The sequence below is a fragment of the Ambystoma mexicanum genome, chromosome 1q (genome assembly GCF_040938575.1).
Source record: "Ambystoma mexicanum isolate Mex_15411 chromosome 1q, UKY_AmexF1_1, whole genome shotgun sequence".
Taxonomy (NCBI): Eukaryota; Metazoa; Chordata; class Amphibia; order Caudata; family Ambystomatidae; genus Ambystoma; species Ambystoma mexicanum.
Genome location: NC_090922.1, coordinates 1,063,615,612 through 1,063,629,189, shown reverse-complemented (window position 1 = coordinate 1,063,629,189; position 13,578 = coordinate 1,063,615,612). Strand labels below are relative to the sequence as shown.

Genomic DNA, 13,578 nt, shown 5'->3' with positions numbered 1-13,578 from the left:
GCAGTTCAATCACAAACCCAGGTTGTTCTGGGATCACTCATGTGTGCTGATGAGCGTATTACACCAGACTCACATGAAGCCAACACTGGGGTCTTAGCACAGGCTCTCTGGAAAACGTGGCATTCGAGAAGAGGTGAAGCAGCGGATGACAACATGTTCAAGGGCATATGCTGTCATATTAAAAAACACTGGGCTGGAGACACGGAAATAGAGGCGTTTGAAGGCCAAAATGGACACCATAATTCCGCCGCACTCCAGACAGCGCTAGCACCTTGCCAGTAGGGATGGGGTGGAAACATATGTGTGTTATGGACACAGGGCACAGTACAGCACGAGTGACATGCTAATCACCACTGCAACACAATTCCCCAATAGATGGGTGCTTAAAATCTAGGATAAGAGAAGCACGGAATCACACGATGCAGACACAAGTGAAAACAGACTTCACCATAACCAAGGGTTTGGGATTTTTTATGGGCCTTTTCTAGCTGTTATCATCATCTACTCACAGGTCTTGTGAAGCTGGAGTGGGCGAAGAAGGTGGTGAGGCGAGGCCTCGGGGAGCATGCACTGCACAGCATTACGTGCAGTATAAATCCTTTTGCCAAGCATTACTTTGCAAGTGTAAAGATACCACACAGCACAGAATATCCGGAATAGAGTACTTTCCTCGCCCAATCTCCTCAGAGCTCGACCTGCTGCTGTGCTGATCATTCAGCAACAACAAAATAATAAGTAGCCAGTTAGGATCTGAACTCCGAAAAGCCCTGGAAGCGTATGTGTTCCAGGTGAGTTGTACAATCATTTCTCGGCTTTGCTTGTACAATACTTTCTGGAAATGTTACAACAATGTGATGGATGATCTGAGAACCTTCCGCTTCCTATAAAGCTTTCCCTTCTAAGTATGCTCTTCCCGGTTAGGATATTCCCGGGACACTTCGACCAGGGGATTGTGTTCAATATGCACTCAGGGTTGTGGTGTTCCCACATCTAAGGTATAGCACCCCCCCCCCCTCCTATTTTCTATTCAGGTTTTCCCCACGTTACCCTTAATCTAGAAAGCTGAGGCACGTGTTACTAAATCTTTATTCAATATGCAGGTTGCATGTTTCTGGCAGTGCTGACTCAGATCTGCATAGCAACTACACTTGTCGAAGACACCTCTGAAGTTACATCATCAGTGTTGCAGGTATTTCTTCGCAGTATTAATAAACCTGTGTTTGCAGTGAAAGACCCTAAGGTCCTCCCTGTGCCTCAGTTTTTATGATGTAAAAAATACTGCAAGTGCTTAAGAGAAATCAGGGCAACATTACCATGAGCATTATATATATTTAAAAAAAAATGTCATTGCTTGCTCCGAGTGCGTTTTTCAGTTCGTGGGTACCTTTCTGCCTCTATGGAGGCTATCTTCTCTCCGCGGTATAGGGAGGTAATATACACCACTGAGACTCTGCAGTTAGAATGTTTGGGCAAGTAAAGTCCTGGCTACTTGCTACTTTTCTTGATTTTCATGCCCAACAATTTAAAATAGTGTCACTGTAGGGAGATTAGTCAACCCGTCTGTTGCAGAGTTACGAAGCAAGATATCAATTGGCAGTATGTTTTATATGGTTAATAAAAATAATGTTCTGTGACCTCACAGCTCATAAAGTTAACTGCCACAGATAATAATAGTCCACCGAATAGATTGCATTGGCCAGCTATATTTAGTGTCTTTTTACAAACAAATGAAAGCAAACAAATGTATGCATCAAGTTTCTTAGCTTATCTTTCAGTGGTATTGTTCCTTACAATAAGCTATTGGCAAACTGTCCCTGTATTGGGTGATGTTTTCTCTGGTCTCACTTTACATAATCAAAGTGAAGTCCATCCCCTAGAGGAATTAATGCTTATTTTGTAATTGGACCAATCGTGTGCTGGAGGTTTTGTGACACACTCGGACATGAGCAGGGATTCTATACCACAAGCATCCCGAGACACGTTTCGCCCTGAGACGTGGGTACCGTGCCTTCTGGATCCTAGAGATCCAAGCTACTCATCACTGATGAGGCCCAACGAGGCGGAAACATGTCTGGGGATGCTTGTGGTCTCATGCAAAAGGGATGTGACCAAGCAGTTCAGGCTGGACTGTCCCTTTTGGGATGGGACCAAGCCTGATTTGCATATGGTCTTTCCCTTTTGTAATAGCTTGGCAGGCGAAGAGCGATGGTCTGGAGGGTTGTCCAGAGCAATGCCAGAGGTTAAGATTAATTCTAAAACTTCCAGCAATCACCGCTTTTGGTTTATTGAACACATAACATGCTAAATTGCTATGAGATAGAATACCAAATGAGAACAACCCTTTGTACATATTGATAATGAGAACAACCCTTTGTACATATTGATAACACCCGACCTGCCCTATGATAGCCTAAATACTAGAAATGTGTTTATTAAAGACGCTTGGCGTTCATGCTGTTTTCAACATATCTCTGACATTTTTCCTGAAAAAATAAAGTTCTATATCCACGCTACTTTGGGGTCCTCAAATTGCTCACTCCCAATGCCCGATCGGATATTAGAGCGGCCATTTTAGAAGGATGAGTTCATAGTCCAGGCAGGCAGTTGAACAGGCATTACTATTTTATGTCCAGTGTCAAGGTGATCCAGCACAGATAAAATAGGAAGATAACAGATACAATTAGAAAACATGAACAGACACACACAATAACACCACCAGCACAAACACTCCGCCTGAGGGTTGCTGATGTAGGTCTTGCCTTCACATCTGTGGCACTGCCGTTAAGACTTCCCTCCCTCCCTCCCTGTGTTCCTGATGCTGCTGCCACCACCCCCCATCCGGAGCGGTCACATAAGAGGTCTTGTGACCACTGGAATTGTTGAGCTAATTATGTTTGAACTCCCTCAAAAATCATTTCACTGCAAGTAGGAAGCACATTCTTTTCAGAGCCTTGCTTGTAACCCAGACATAGGATGTAAAAGGACAGGGCACATAATACAACATATCGTTTTATCCGCCCTTCCTCACCAGAGCCTAAACAAAATTCAACAAGATCCTTACTGAGGTTTGTTATGGAGTCCGGTGGAAGAACATAATAGGTTAATAGCATCAATCCTTAGAGGTACAACAGCTTGAGTGCATTCTTCTTTAACTAAGGATCCCTCTGTAATTCATTGTTATCAGTTAAACACGATGCAGGGGTATGCTAGAGTCAATAAATGAAGAACACATGTTTATATTGTAATGCTTTCAGAAGCTGAGCATAGAAAGAAAGAGAAGGTGCTGTTCTCTAGACTGTTACTAGCGTTTCCTATTAGTTAGGAAACAACATATTTCCATCACTGTAATGCACCTTAGAAACAACTGACTTGGATTATGAAAGTTACTAGTTTGTTTATTACCTATAAGGAGTGTTTTCCTCTGTCCTTCCACCCATACCCATCCCCGCCAGCAGTGCTAGCCTCCAATACTAGTTGACAAGGCACAGTAAAAAGTGAGGGATAGTATAGGTAAAACACTCACTGGGATATTTGCATACCCATGATACTTTGCAAGCAAAATAAATGTAGTGCCTCACCATTATATTATGTGCATTTTAAGAACATGTAATGAATCTGCATGTACAAAATTATTTTGCAGTACATACAAGAATGTTTGCAACTTACTACACCCTTATATCGTTGGGTAGGATTATACAACTGATAATTGAAACCGTTTTGTATAGCAGCAAGTTAAAATATAATTTGATCTAGTCTACACCCAATGCAACTCTGAACACTTGAAAAGAATGCAGATTGTGTGAAACGCATTCTACTGTCTGAATATCTGTTGCCCTAATATTATACACAAGTAATATCAGCCATAGCCGATACCCATTATCCTTGCAGGCCAAGTAAATTATATTGCAATGTTTCTCTCCACGTATACGGTAATGTTAGCAATGCTTAAGTAGCAGACGCTGAGCATGACATGTGTCTACTCAAAATCCTTAGAGAGCAAATTCAGATTTGAGTTATATAATGCATTAACTTGCAAGGGGACCGCTTCAAAATGCTTGTGTGACATATGTACTAAGAATAGGAATCATGGGCTGCGGTTACACATCCAAGTAGCCTGCTTACTTACAGTCAGTATCAGATAGTTGTGATAATAGTTGGGTTACACAGTGTGGGTGATGCTTTTATTATTATTCAGGTATTTATTGAGCAAAGACCTAGATTCGGGAGCAACAGAGAACTTTACAAGCATAGGGTGAAGAACACAGCGATGGAAGCAGAGAAAAGGGAGTAGGAGCTAATTGGAAAGGACAAGGACAGGCAATTTGCAGCAAGGGATCTACAAGCAACCAGGGGAGGAGACAATCACAGAGTCTCGGGTACAGTGGTGTGAAAAACAAGAGGGTGTTTCACAACCTAGTCTCCGTGGATCCCGTACTCAGGTGGCCAGGGAAAGGCCATCACTTTTGCATACCAACCCTGGGGGTGGACAAGTAAGGGAGAGTCACCTGGGTAGGGTGTCCTCAGGGAGTGGGGAGATATGGTATCCCCCTTCTTCCACAACCCATCTAATCCCTATGCGTGCTTATTTTAAAAGGGAAACTACAGCTCCCATAATTCTTCCCCACTTCACATTGACAACCCTACTGAGCCGAGGAAGATGAGGAATGAGGCAAGGAAGATTACCTCTACTGACTCTCATGAGCAGCGTCCTTTAATGAGACCAGGCAGAGTCAGGCACGTAATCCTGACTATGCACACCTGCCACTTGTTAACACTCCCTGTCAGGATAAAAGGTGGCGTGCACAGGCACACTCTGAGTGAGGCTGGGTACGAGAAGGAGCACCTTTTTCGGGGCTGATGAGAACCAGGTTATGGAAGTTGGAAGGCCAATGGGCTGATCGGCAGTTGAGAAGATCGAGAGCCAGGCGAGAATTACACACTTTCAGGAAGCTGTAAGCGTTCTAACACAGAAACCGAGTGAGCGGAAGGAAGAAACCTTCAAGATGCTTTAAAGCAGCCCACTACCCTCCCGGGTGAACAACGGAGTTGGGAGGAGCAGAAGAGGTGTTGGTAATGGCCTTGACTGCTGCATTAAAGGCGTTGAAGAAAGAAGCCCAATCAGCACGACCAGAGAGTTACGAAGGCAACAAAAGCCCGGTCTTTGTTAAAAGCAAAAGTAACTGTAACCAAAAGTTGAAGGTTGTGCATGTGCCGATAAAACGCGTAGTGAAAAGGACAATTGCTGAATTGAGAAAAAGATATACAAAGTAACAGAATGGTCCTGCGGGGAGGAATCGCACATTCGAAAGCCTCTGTGAAATGTTCTGAGTTGAAGTATATTAAAAATGAGAACCGAAGGCCAGAAAGTAATCGCGATCAGGAAAGGAAGTTGAATAAGTGTAAAGCAAAGTATGTGAACTCTGAATATGTCAAAAGGGGAAAGTATATGAACTTTGAAAGAAGCCAAGAGGGCAAAGTAAAGGGAATAAGAGACTACAAGTACCAAGAGTCATTGGTGTTACGAAATGAGGAAGATTGTTGAATTGTTTAAAGAGAGGTTGAAGTGGTCATGAAGAGGTTTACGAAAAATCCTTGCAATTTGGAAAGTCTTCAACAGTAAAACGATATAAAGATAAAGCGTGGGGAAGGGGACACTCATGAAGAGAAAGACAGGCATGAGCCCTGCAGAGGGAAGCCTGTGCTGCACTGTGGTAGAGTGAAAGTTAAGAGTGAAGGAGAGTGAGGGAGGCAACCCCCCCAAAGAGAAAGACAGGACAAGTGCAGCAGAGGGAAAGCCTGTGCTGAACTGTGATGAAGTGAAAAGATGAATTTGAAAAGAGAGGCAAGCCTGAGCCCAGTGGAGGGAAGCCTTTGTTGAACTGTGGCAAAGTAAAAGTCAAGAAAAGAACTGTATATTTATGACAAGGCAGACGAAGCCTAAGGAACGAATTGAACTGCCAAAAAGCTTGAAGCCCAAGCCTGAACTGCTGAATTGTACCAATAAGCCAGAGCATGCAAGACTGATAGTTTCTTTAAAAGGATAGGTGGATGGCACAGTTCTATCGAGATCCGGTGCTGCTGAACATGGGCAAGGGAGTTTTTACTTAAGCCATTCCGACATTTCTTTTAAGACACCATTTTCCTTTTGTATTCCATTAACACATTTGTCATTTGAGATGGAGGGCAAGGTTAGGTTTTTTAGTATAGGCCTTTTTATTTTGACTAGACTGACTTGAACTTGTTTGTTATTTGTTTAATGGTCGAGACTGCTCCCATTCTAGAGTTAGGGCCAGTTAGGAATTCTACCAACCCAACAAAAATACCAAAATAAAGGTTTTCGAAAATTGCATCTATTGTATTTGTGTCTACTATTGATACCATGCCTTCCTTACAGTGGGGAGTTGAGGGTAGGTGGGCCTATGTTTTACAGATGAGCCGTTGCTTGAAAAGTAAGTTTTTGAGCTCTTTCCTGAACTATAGCCATGATGGGGTGAGTCTGATGTTGACAGGAGAAAATTCCAGAGTCTTGGAGCATATACAGAGAAGGCCGGTCTTCTCGGTCTTTCCTTCCTGCACCGTCAGAGTTAAAGTCTGAACATTTCCTTAATTCTGTTGGATTGCAGTCCTCCAGAGAAGCGGAGTTTCTCAGGCAGGTAGCTTGAGGACTTCAGGGTGACAGCCTTGTGTATGATGTAACAGGATTTGAAGATGAAATTGGCTTGCAGACGGAGCCAGTGCAGTTATAGGGGGGTTGGGGTGATGGGGTTGAATTTCCAGAGTCCTTTGATGAGTCGTGCTGCAGTATGCAGGACACATCTCAGGGGTGCCAGGGAAGTTGCTGGAATACCTTCCAAAATGGCACTTTTGATAAGGCATCATGAGTAACAGATGTTCTGGTGTTTGAAGGGTATACAAATTACAACAAACATAAAACAAGTAGATGTAGGTGCAAGTCTGGTAACCTTTTGCAGAGGCAAGAGAGGAAGATGACTCAAGGTTGTCTGGAAATATCTAAATATGTTCTGGGGCTGAGGTCCGAGTAAACGTGTGATAGAGTGAGGCATAGGAGCCATGGGTGGGGAGGGAACAGTACTTGGTTAATGTGTGCATACATATCTTAGCTTTTTCTGTTCATAGCGCAACTTTTTCATTTTAGTTTTTACCTCTTGTGGCTGTATTCCTTTCTTTACGGTTTTTAAGGTCATGCTTGCATAATAGTGTAATCTAAATGAGCCAGAATATCATGACTAGTTAGTTATATTAAGAGAAAGCAAATATCAGGTAATTGCTGTGGCTTGTGCCTTACTAAATCTTGAGACAGTGACAATTGCCTGTGTGTGCTGGTCAAAATCTTTTGAGTGGCTCCCAGAAGGCAGTTGGGCAAGCGCACATACGCACAGCTTAGAGGGAACATTGCCCCCAACCTTGGCTTACCCTTGCTCTAACCTCTCTATTCGGATCTACGCAGGGCAGAGAGGCACTGGATAAAGTCTCAGTCTTCTTCCGATCTCTCTGCACTATCCCCTCTGCATTCATCTTATGACTCAGCTCTGCTTACAGCTAGAATTAGCTATTTTTCCCAAATTACCCTTTCACTCTCCCAGGATCCCCATCGTCTCCTTTAGCTTCACCATGCAATTCTCTCCTCTCTTGATCCTTCCTTTTTTCCCCCCTTTCTTCCTCAGACTTTACAAACTACTTTACTTCTAAAGTTGATGCTCTTCCTTCCCATCTGTCCCTGCCCAACCACCCTCTTTATCTATTCCCCCTTCATATTCTCTATCCTCATTCTCTACTCTCTGATATTGATATCTCTGCTCTTCTTGCTCCCGTCCATCTGACTGCTTCCTCACTTGACCCTCTTCACTCTGCTTATTCCCTGAATATATCCTCATTTCATTCGTTATCTGACTTTCCTTATTAATTCTTCCTTATAGAATTCTCTTTTTCCCCTGTGCATTTAAAAATGCTCTCTTTCTTCCCATCCTGAAAAAGCCCTTTCTTGACCCTTCTGTCCCTGCTAATTTCCACCCTCTCTCTCTCTCTCTCATCTGCCTTTCCTGTGTAAACTCCTTGAGCGCGCTGCCTATTCTCAGATATCTTCTTACCTCAATCTTCCTTCACTTCTTCCCCCAATTCAATCTGGTTTCCGCCTGTCGTCAGGCAACCGAGACTGCTCTTTTCCATGTCTCCAACTCCCTCCACGTCTCCAACTCCCTCCTCTCTGCTCGCCACTCCAAGCGTTCCTCTGTTCTCATCCTTCTTGATCTTTCTGCTGCTTTCGACACGGTCAACAAAACGGTTTTTCTCTCTTCTCTCACCTCTTTGGGTGCTTCTGTTCTAAAATGGTTTAACTTCAACCATTCCTACTCTGTCACTTGGGCTGGCAAGAGCTTTGCTTCCCTACCCCTACATTACAGAGTCTCACAAGGGTCTGTCCTGGGGCCTTCGCCCTCTATAATCTTCCCCTCTCTGCTCACATTCCTTCTTATAACCTCTAATTCCATCTCTATGCAGACAATACCCAAATCTTTTTCTCTTTTTGTTCCTTTTCTGAGTCTTTATACTCTACTGTTTCAAGCTGTCTCTCTGCTGTCCCCTGGATATCTTCCAACTTTCTCCCCCTTAATTCATCTAATACTGAGGTCCTCTTTTTCCCGCTTTTTCCCGCTAGTTCCCAAGATAATTGTGTTTCTAGAGAATAGCCTAGTCCACTGGGTTACATTCTTAGATCAGGGTACTCTATAAAGCGAAGGTGCCCTAGGCGTTTAACTTTAATGGTTAAGTTATTGATTTATATTCTCGTGGTTTGTGTTTTAGATGGCAATATTACAGGCGCCCTCAAGGCATTATGGGTGCAGTTCAACCAGTGCTGTTAATAATTTGCACCCTGGGACTTGCGCTATTAATACAAAAAATACATCATGCACGTCTTATTCATGCCTGACATATCACATCGATGTCACTGTGTGTATTTTAGTGTACCCCTTCGACTAGTCCTATAACACAGTACTCAGACAGTACTATGCAACCAAGACTCTGGCCCACGAAGGCTGGCCACAGGCCCTTCCTACACCCACAGACTGTCATGCAGTGACTAGTGTAACCCCACCGCCCACCCCCGTTGACTGCACCGATTGCCATAAAATCACATAATGTGCCTTGTTCAAGGTTGGCAGTTGGTCTCCAGGGCTCTTCCATAAGTGCGGGAACTTGCCACTTAATACGTTACGCACCTCAGGGCGCTTGGCCGATTTCCCGAGCCCATTTCTATGTAAATGTAGGTTACCAGGTATCATACATAACCATGTGCCCTGTACAGACACCAGGCAGACGGGAAAGGAGAATTCCCAACACCGTGCAGTATGGTTGCGTTGATTCTAAGGAAGGGCTGAGGTCGACCTACGAACTCGGGGGCCGGGTGCTCCAGGCCTGGGGCAGCGGCACACAATGGCACGTTGCGGCTGCTCCAGGCCATGCATACCCTTCCGGGCGCCTGCCAGCGATAGCGCAGGTCTGCCTGCGCGCGACACGCAGCGGTAGACGTACCTGGACAGCTCCCCAGCCGCAGGCCCTCGCATCCGCCACAGCGATGGCCGCGGCGCCAGGGCAGCGAAGCTGCGCAGCGGTAGGTCACTCCCCACCCGCCGCACTTGTCCACCCCGGGAAACGCACGGCTCCGTGCCGGGAGCTCTGCTGGTAAACAGAGAGCTTGTCACCGGTGGCGGCGGCGGCTCCAGCTTGAGCTGGAGGAGGCGGCGCCAGAGAATGATGCTGCGAGAGGGACGGCCAGTCGCCTAAAGGTGCCCTGGGAAAAACGTTAAGGCAGCTCCCTCCAGCGCACCTCAGCACTCGCTGCGGCTGAACTCTGCATTCCCCACGCTGCACCATCATCCCGCTCGAGTCGCATCCACACCAGCTGCAGTGCAGATAGCTCCCGAATGCACAACCTCAGGTATCACTCCCCTCCTCTCCCCCGTGCTCGCTATCAGCACTCCATTCTCAGGCATTTTTCGTTCTGGCTATAATTATAGGAGCGAGCCGTCAGCCCTGACACTTATTGTCTCACACTCAGTTTGATAATGAGGTGGCGTTTTGCTAACTTTATTATTTTCACTGTCAGTAACAAGCGACACACGTGTGTGCTGGTCAGGTTTCATGCTTCATGAGCCAGTTCCTTGCTACTCATGAACCCGATGACCCAGGTGTGCCCAGCTGTGCAGTGCTAGCTATCCATTTTTATGGATAAAAATAAGTTGGAGGTGGCAGCGCTGCATGGTCATGCTGGTCATTTATTTTATTTTATATTGTTTTGTAACACGCCGCTAGCTCTACAAGCATCAGGGTGTGGGTCACATTTTATTTATTTTATTTATTTTTGGATTTGTATAGCGCACTACAGCCCACAGGCATCGAGGCGCTATAAGGATACTTGAGAAGGCTTGCTTGAGGGTTACAATAAGCGGCCCTAGAATAAAAGCTTAGATACAGTTAGTTAGGTTACAATTGCTAACATGGTTACATTACATAGTATCGTATAGTGCATAGCATAGTGTGTCATATCCATCAAAGTGTAGTCAATGTATGATGAGAAATAACATATGCAATACATGACTCGTAGGGATGGGCCCTTTCAGACAAACAGCCTAGTTTTTAAGGCCTTGCGGAAGGCTGCATGAGATTCGATAGATCTGATCTGGGCTGCGAAGTTGTTCCAGAGGGTCGCAGCCATGGTTAGGAAGCTGGCTCCTCCAGCATGCACTCTGCGCTTGTGACGAACCGTGATACGGTTGGCATAGGCAGACCTCGAGGGTCTGGATGCAGTTTGTTTGGTGATCCTCTGAGCTAGGTACATAGGTGCCAGACCGTGGAGACATTTATGTGTTAGGGCAAGTGTTTTGAAGACAACCCTTTCCTTGATGGGTAGCCAGTGTACCTGCCTCCTGACCCCTGAAATGTGCTCCCTGCATGAGATGCCTTTTGCAGCCCTTAGGGCATTATTCTGAGCTATCTGGAGTTTAGCCAAGTTTCTTTGGGAAGTTCCAATAAAGAGGGCATTGCAATAGTCTGGCTCTGTCCATGGTGATACAGTACTGTTGGGACAAGAATGGCCTAACAGCATTGATATATTTAGAGTGATATGCTGCAGATGAAGCAATGCCATTGACTTGCCTGTCCATGGTAGACGCCCAAAGTTTTGATCGCTTGGGAAACTGTGATGGGTATGTTGTCAGTGGTGAAAGAGTGATACTTCTTGTCAAGTTTGCCCAGTGTGGATGGAGACCCAACCAACAGAAGTTCGGTTATCTCACTATTTAAACAGAGCCAATTATCTGCCATCCATGATTGAATTGTGGAGTAAATGAAGTTGAGGGTGTTCATATCGTTTGGATAGTCCCCAGTGAGTGGGATGAGCACCTGGGTGTCATCTGCATAATTGGTATATGAGATGCCCAGTGCGTCAAGGATTCTGAACAGGGGTCTGGTGAAGAGGTTATACTATGCAGGAGCCTTGTGGAACGCCACATTTGATAGGACTGGGAATGGCACTGGATGAGTCCGAAAAAACCTTCATTACTCTCTCCTGGAGGAATGAAGTTATCCATTCACATGCCGTAGGTGAGAAGTTGGCTGTGGAGAAGAGATGGTGGCATAGGGTTTTATGCTCTACCAGGTCAAAGGCGTCATGCCAAGGACGAAAGCCGGACTGGCGTAATCCATGAAGGTGGTTGTCCTAAATACATTTTTGAACTTGCAGGTAAACTGCTTTGTCCAAGAACTTTAGCAGGAATGGGACAGTTGTTATGGGACGGTAGTTTCCTGGGACCAGTGAGTCAAGAGATGGTTTTTTAGGAGTGGTCGGACCCAGGTTTCTTTGAGGGAGGTCGGTACATGTGAAGACTGGAAGGACGAGTTGATGAAAGCAGTGATGAAGGGGGCAAGGGCTGGTGCACAGTCTTTGATGATATGAGCCGGGCATGCATCCCCCTTACAATTGGAAGGCTTAATAGATTTTATGAGGGCAATGACTTCAGATTCGCTCATGTCAGCGAATTTAAATTTTGGTATCTGGTCAGAGATGTTACTCGTTGGAGGGCCGCAGGACAGGCTAAAAGCGATGATAGAGCTTTTTGGTGAGCTAAAATGTTGGTATGCAAGGAATCGAGCTTGTCTAGCATAGCTGCTTGAATTTGGTTGCACCAGGCCTCGTACTTGAGAACGGTGGATGGAGGAGCTGAGGGCGACTACATGAACACTCAAGACACAAAAATACACAGGGCAAACGTTATAGTCATAGCTGAGAGGGAAATGCATGTAGGTTATTCAAGTAGATTCGTTTTCAGACCCTTCTGAAAGAGTAAGAGGTTACTTTCTAGACGCAGGTCTAGTGGAAGGGTGTTCCATGCTACAGAGGCTGTGTGTGGGAAGGATTTACCATTTCCTTTCATTTCCGCTCTTTGCCCCACCACTTTTCCTGAGTCCCGCCCCTTTGATATCAATTTAATATAAAGTTTTGGGTCTTCCACCAGCAACTCCAATCCAAACAATATGACGTGAGTTAGGTCTGTCTTCATGAAAATCAACTGTTGATTGGAAGAGCCTCGCTGTTCTGAGGAAATGTTTCCTACCTGAGCGCCTGGAAATTTTAGAAATGTTTTAGAAATGTTACACAAGGAGATTGTAGCTTCTGACACTCCCATGTTGCATAACTAGAGAACACAAATGTGCCCCCCTGCCGGAAGAGATTCAATGTTCAATTAAGGTCCTTCTTACCAATCCCATGCTAATTAAATTCAAATTGTGAGAGCATGACTGGATCGATACCTTAGACACAGCAGCGAAAAACAAACTGACCACCCACATTCCAACTGAACCATGGAAGCTAGATGTAGTGTGCAAATATCTAAACCAAACCCCGGATCGAAAACTTAGAGAGCAATTCCTCCACATTCGCCTCAATATTTACCCAACTAATGAGATTCAAGCAATTTGTGGGCTATCTGACACAAATAAATGTCGGTTTTGTAAAGATGCTCTGGCTGTGGAATCAATGAAGCACTTAGTCACCTCCTGTCCAGCTCTGGTGCAGAGTTGCACCAAACATTTTAGACAACTACTATCGAACTACCAGAGCGAAGAGAATGATACATGGTGGTTACTGTTGATAGCAGGGAACAAGTCGTGTCATGTGATTGCCCTGACTAAATGTTTGGAGCCTTTGTTTACCATGTGAAGAAACGTGGGTGCCTCCCTTTCTTTTTTTCTTTCCCTTTTTGATCTTCTGTTCCTTCCCTGTTTTTATCTTTATGGTGTTTTCTTTTTTAAGGGATTAATGAGGAATGGAATTTTACACTGATTATTTAATTGTAAAGGTGAAACTATGATTCTGCTTTGCTAAAAAAATATTTTCAATTAAATGCAAATAAAAAATAAAAAAATTAAAAAGATATACATTTAATATCAAATTAAATGAACCCCACACATTTTGATCGACCCCCAATATTTTAATATATAAATAAAATTGTAACAAATTTGTATATATACTTTATATACATTTTGATATAACATTTTATATAC

The 13,578-nt window shown here is 44.5% G+C and overlaps 1 protein-coding gene across 2 annotated transcripts in view; it reads right to left on the bottom strand.

Moving 5' to 3' along the window:
- Positions 1–9,820, bottom strand: part of LRRC8D (leucine rich repeat containing 8 VRAC subunit D) — a 481,210-nt gene extending 471,390 nt beyond the window's left edge. Inside the window, exon 1 of one of the 2 annotated variants that reach the window (XM_069641757.1) lies at positions 9,550–9,820. The gene's annotated coding sequence lies outside the window, so the exon portion shown is untranslated. The remainder of the gene's footprint in view (positions 1–9,549) is intronic. The other variant, XM_069641755.1, reaches the window with a different exon arrangement.
- Positions 9,821–13,578: the final 3,758 nt, after the last annotated feature.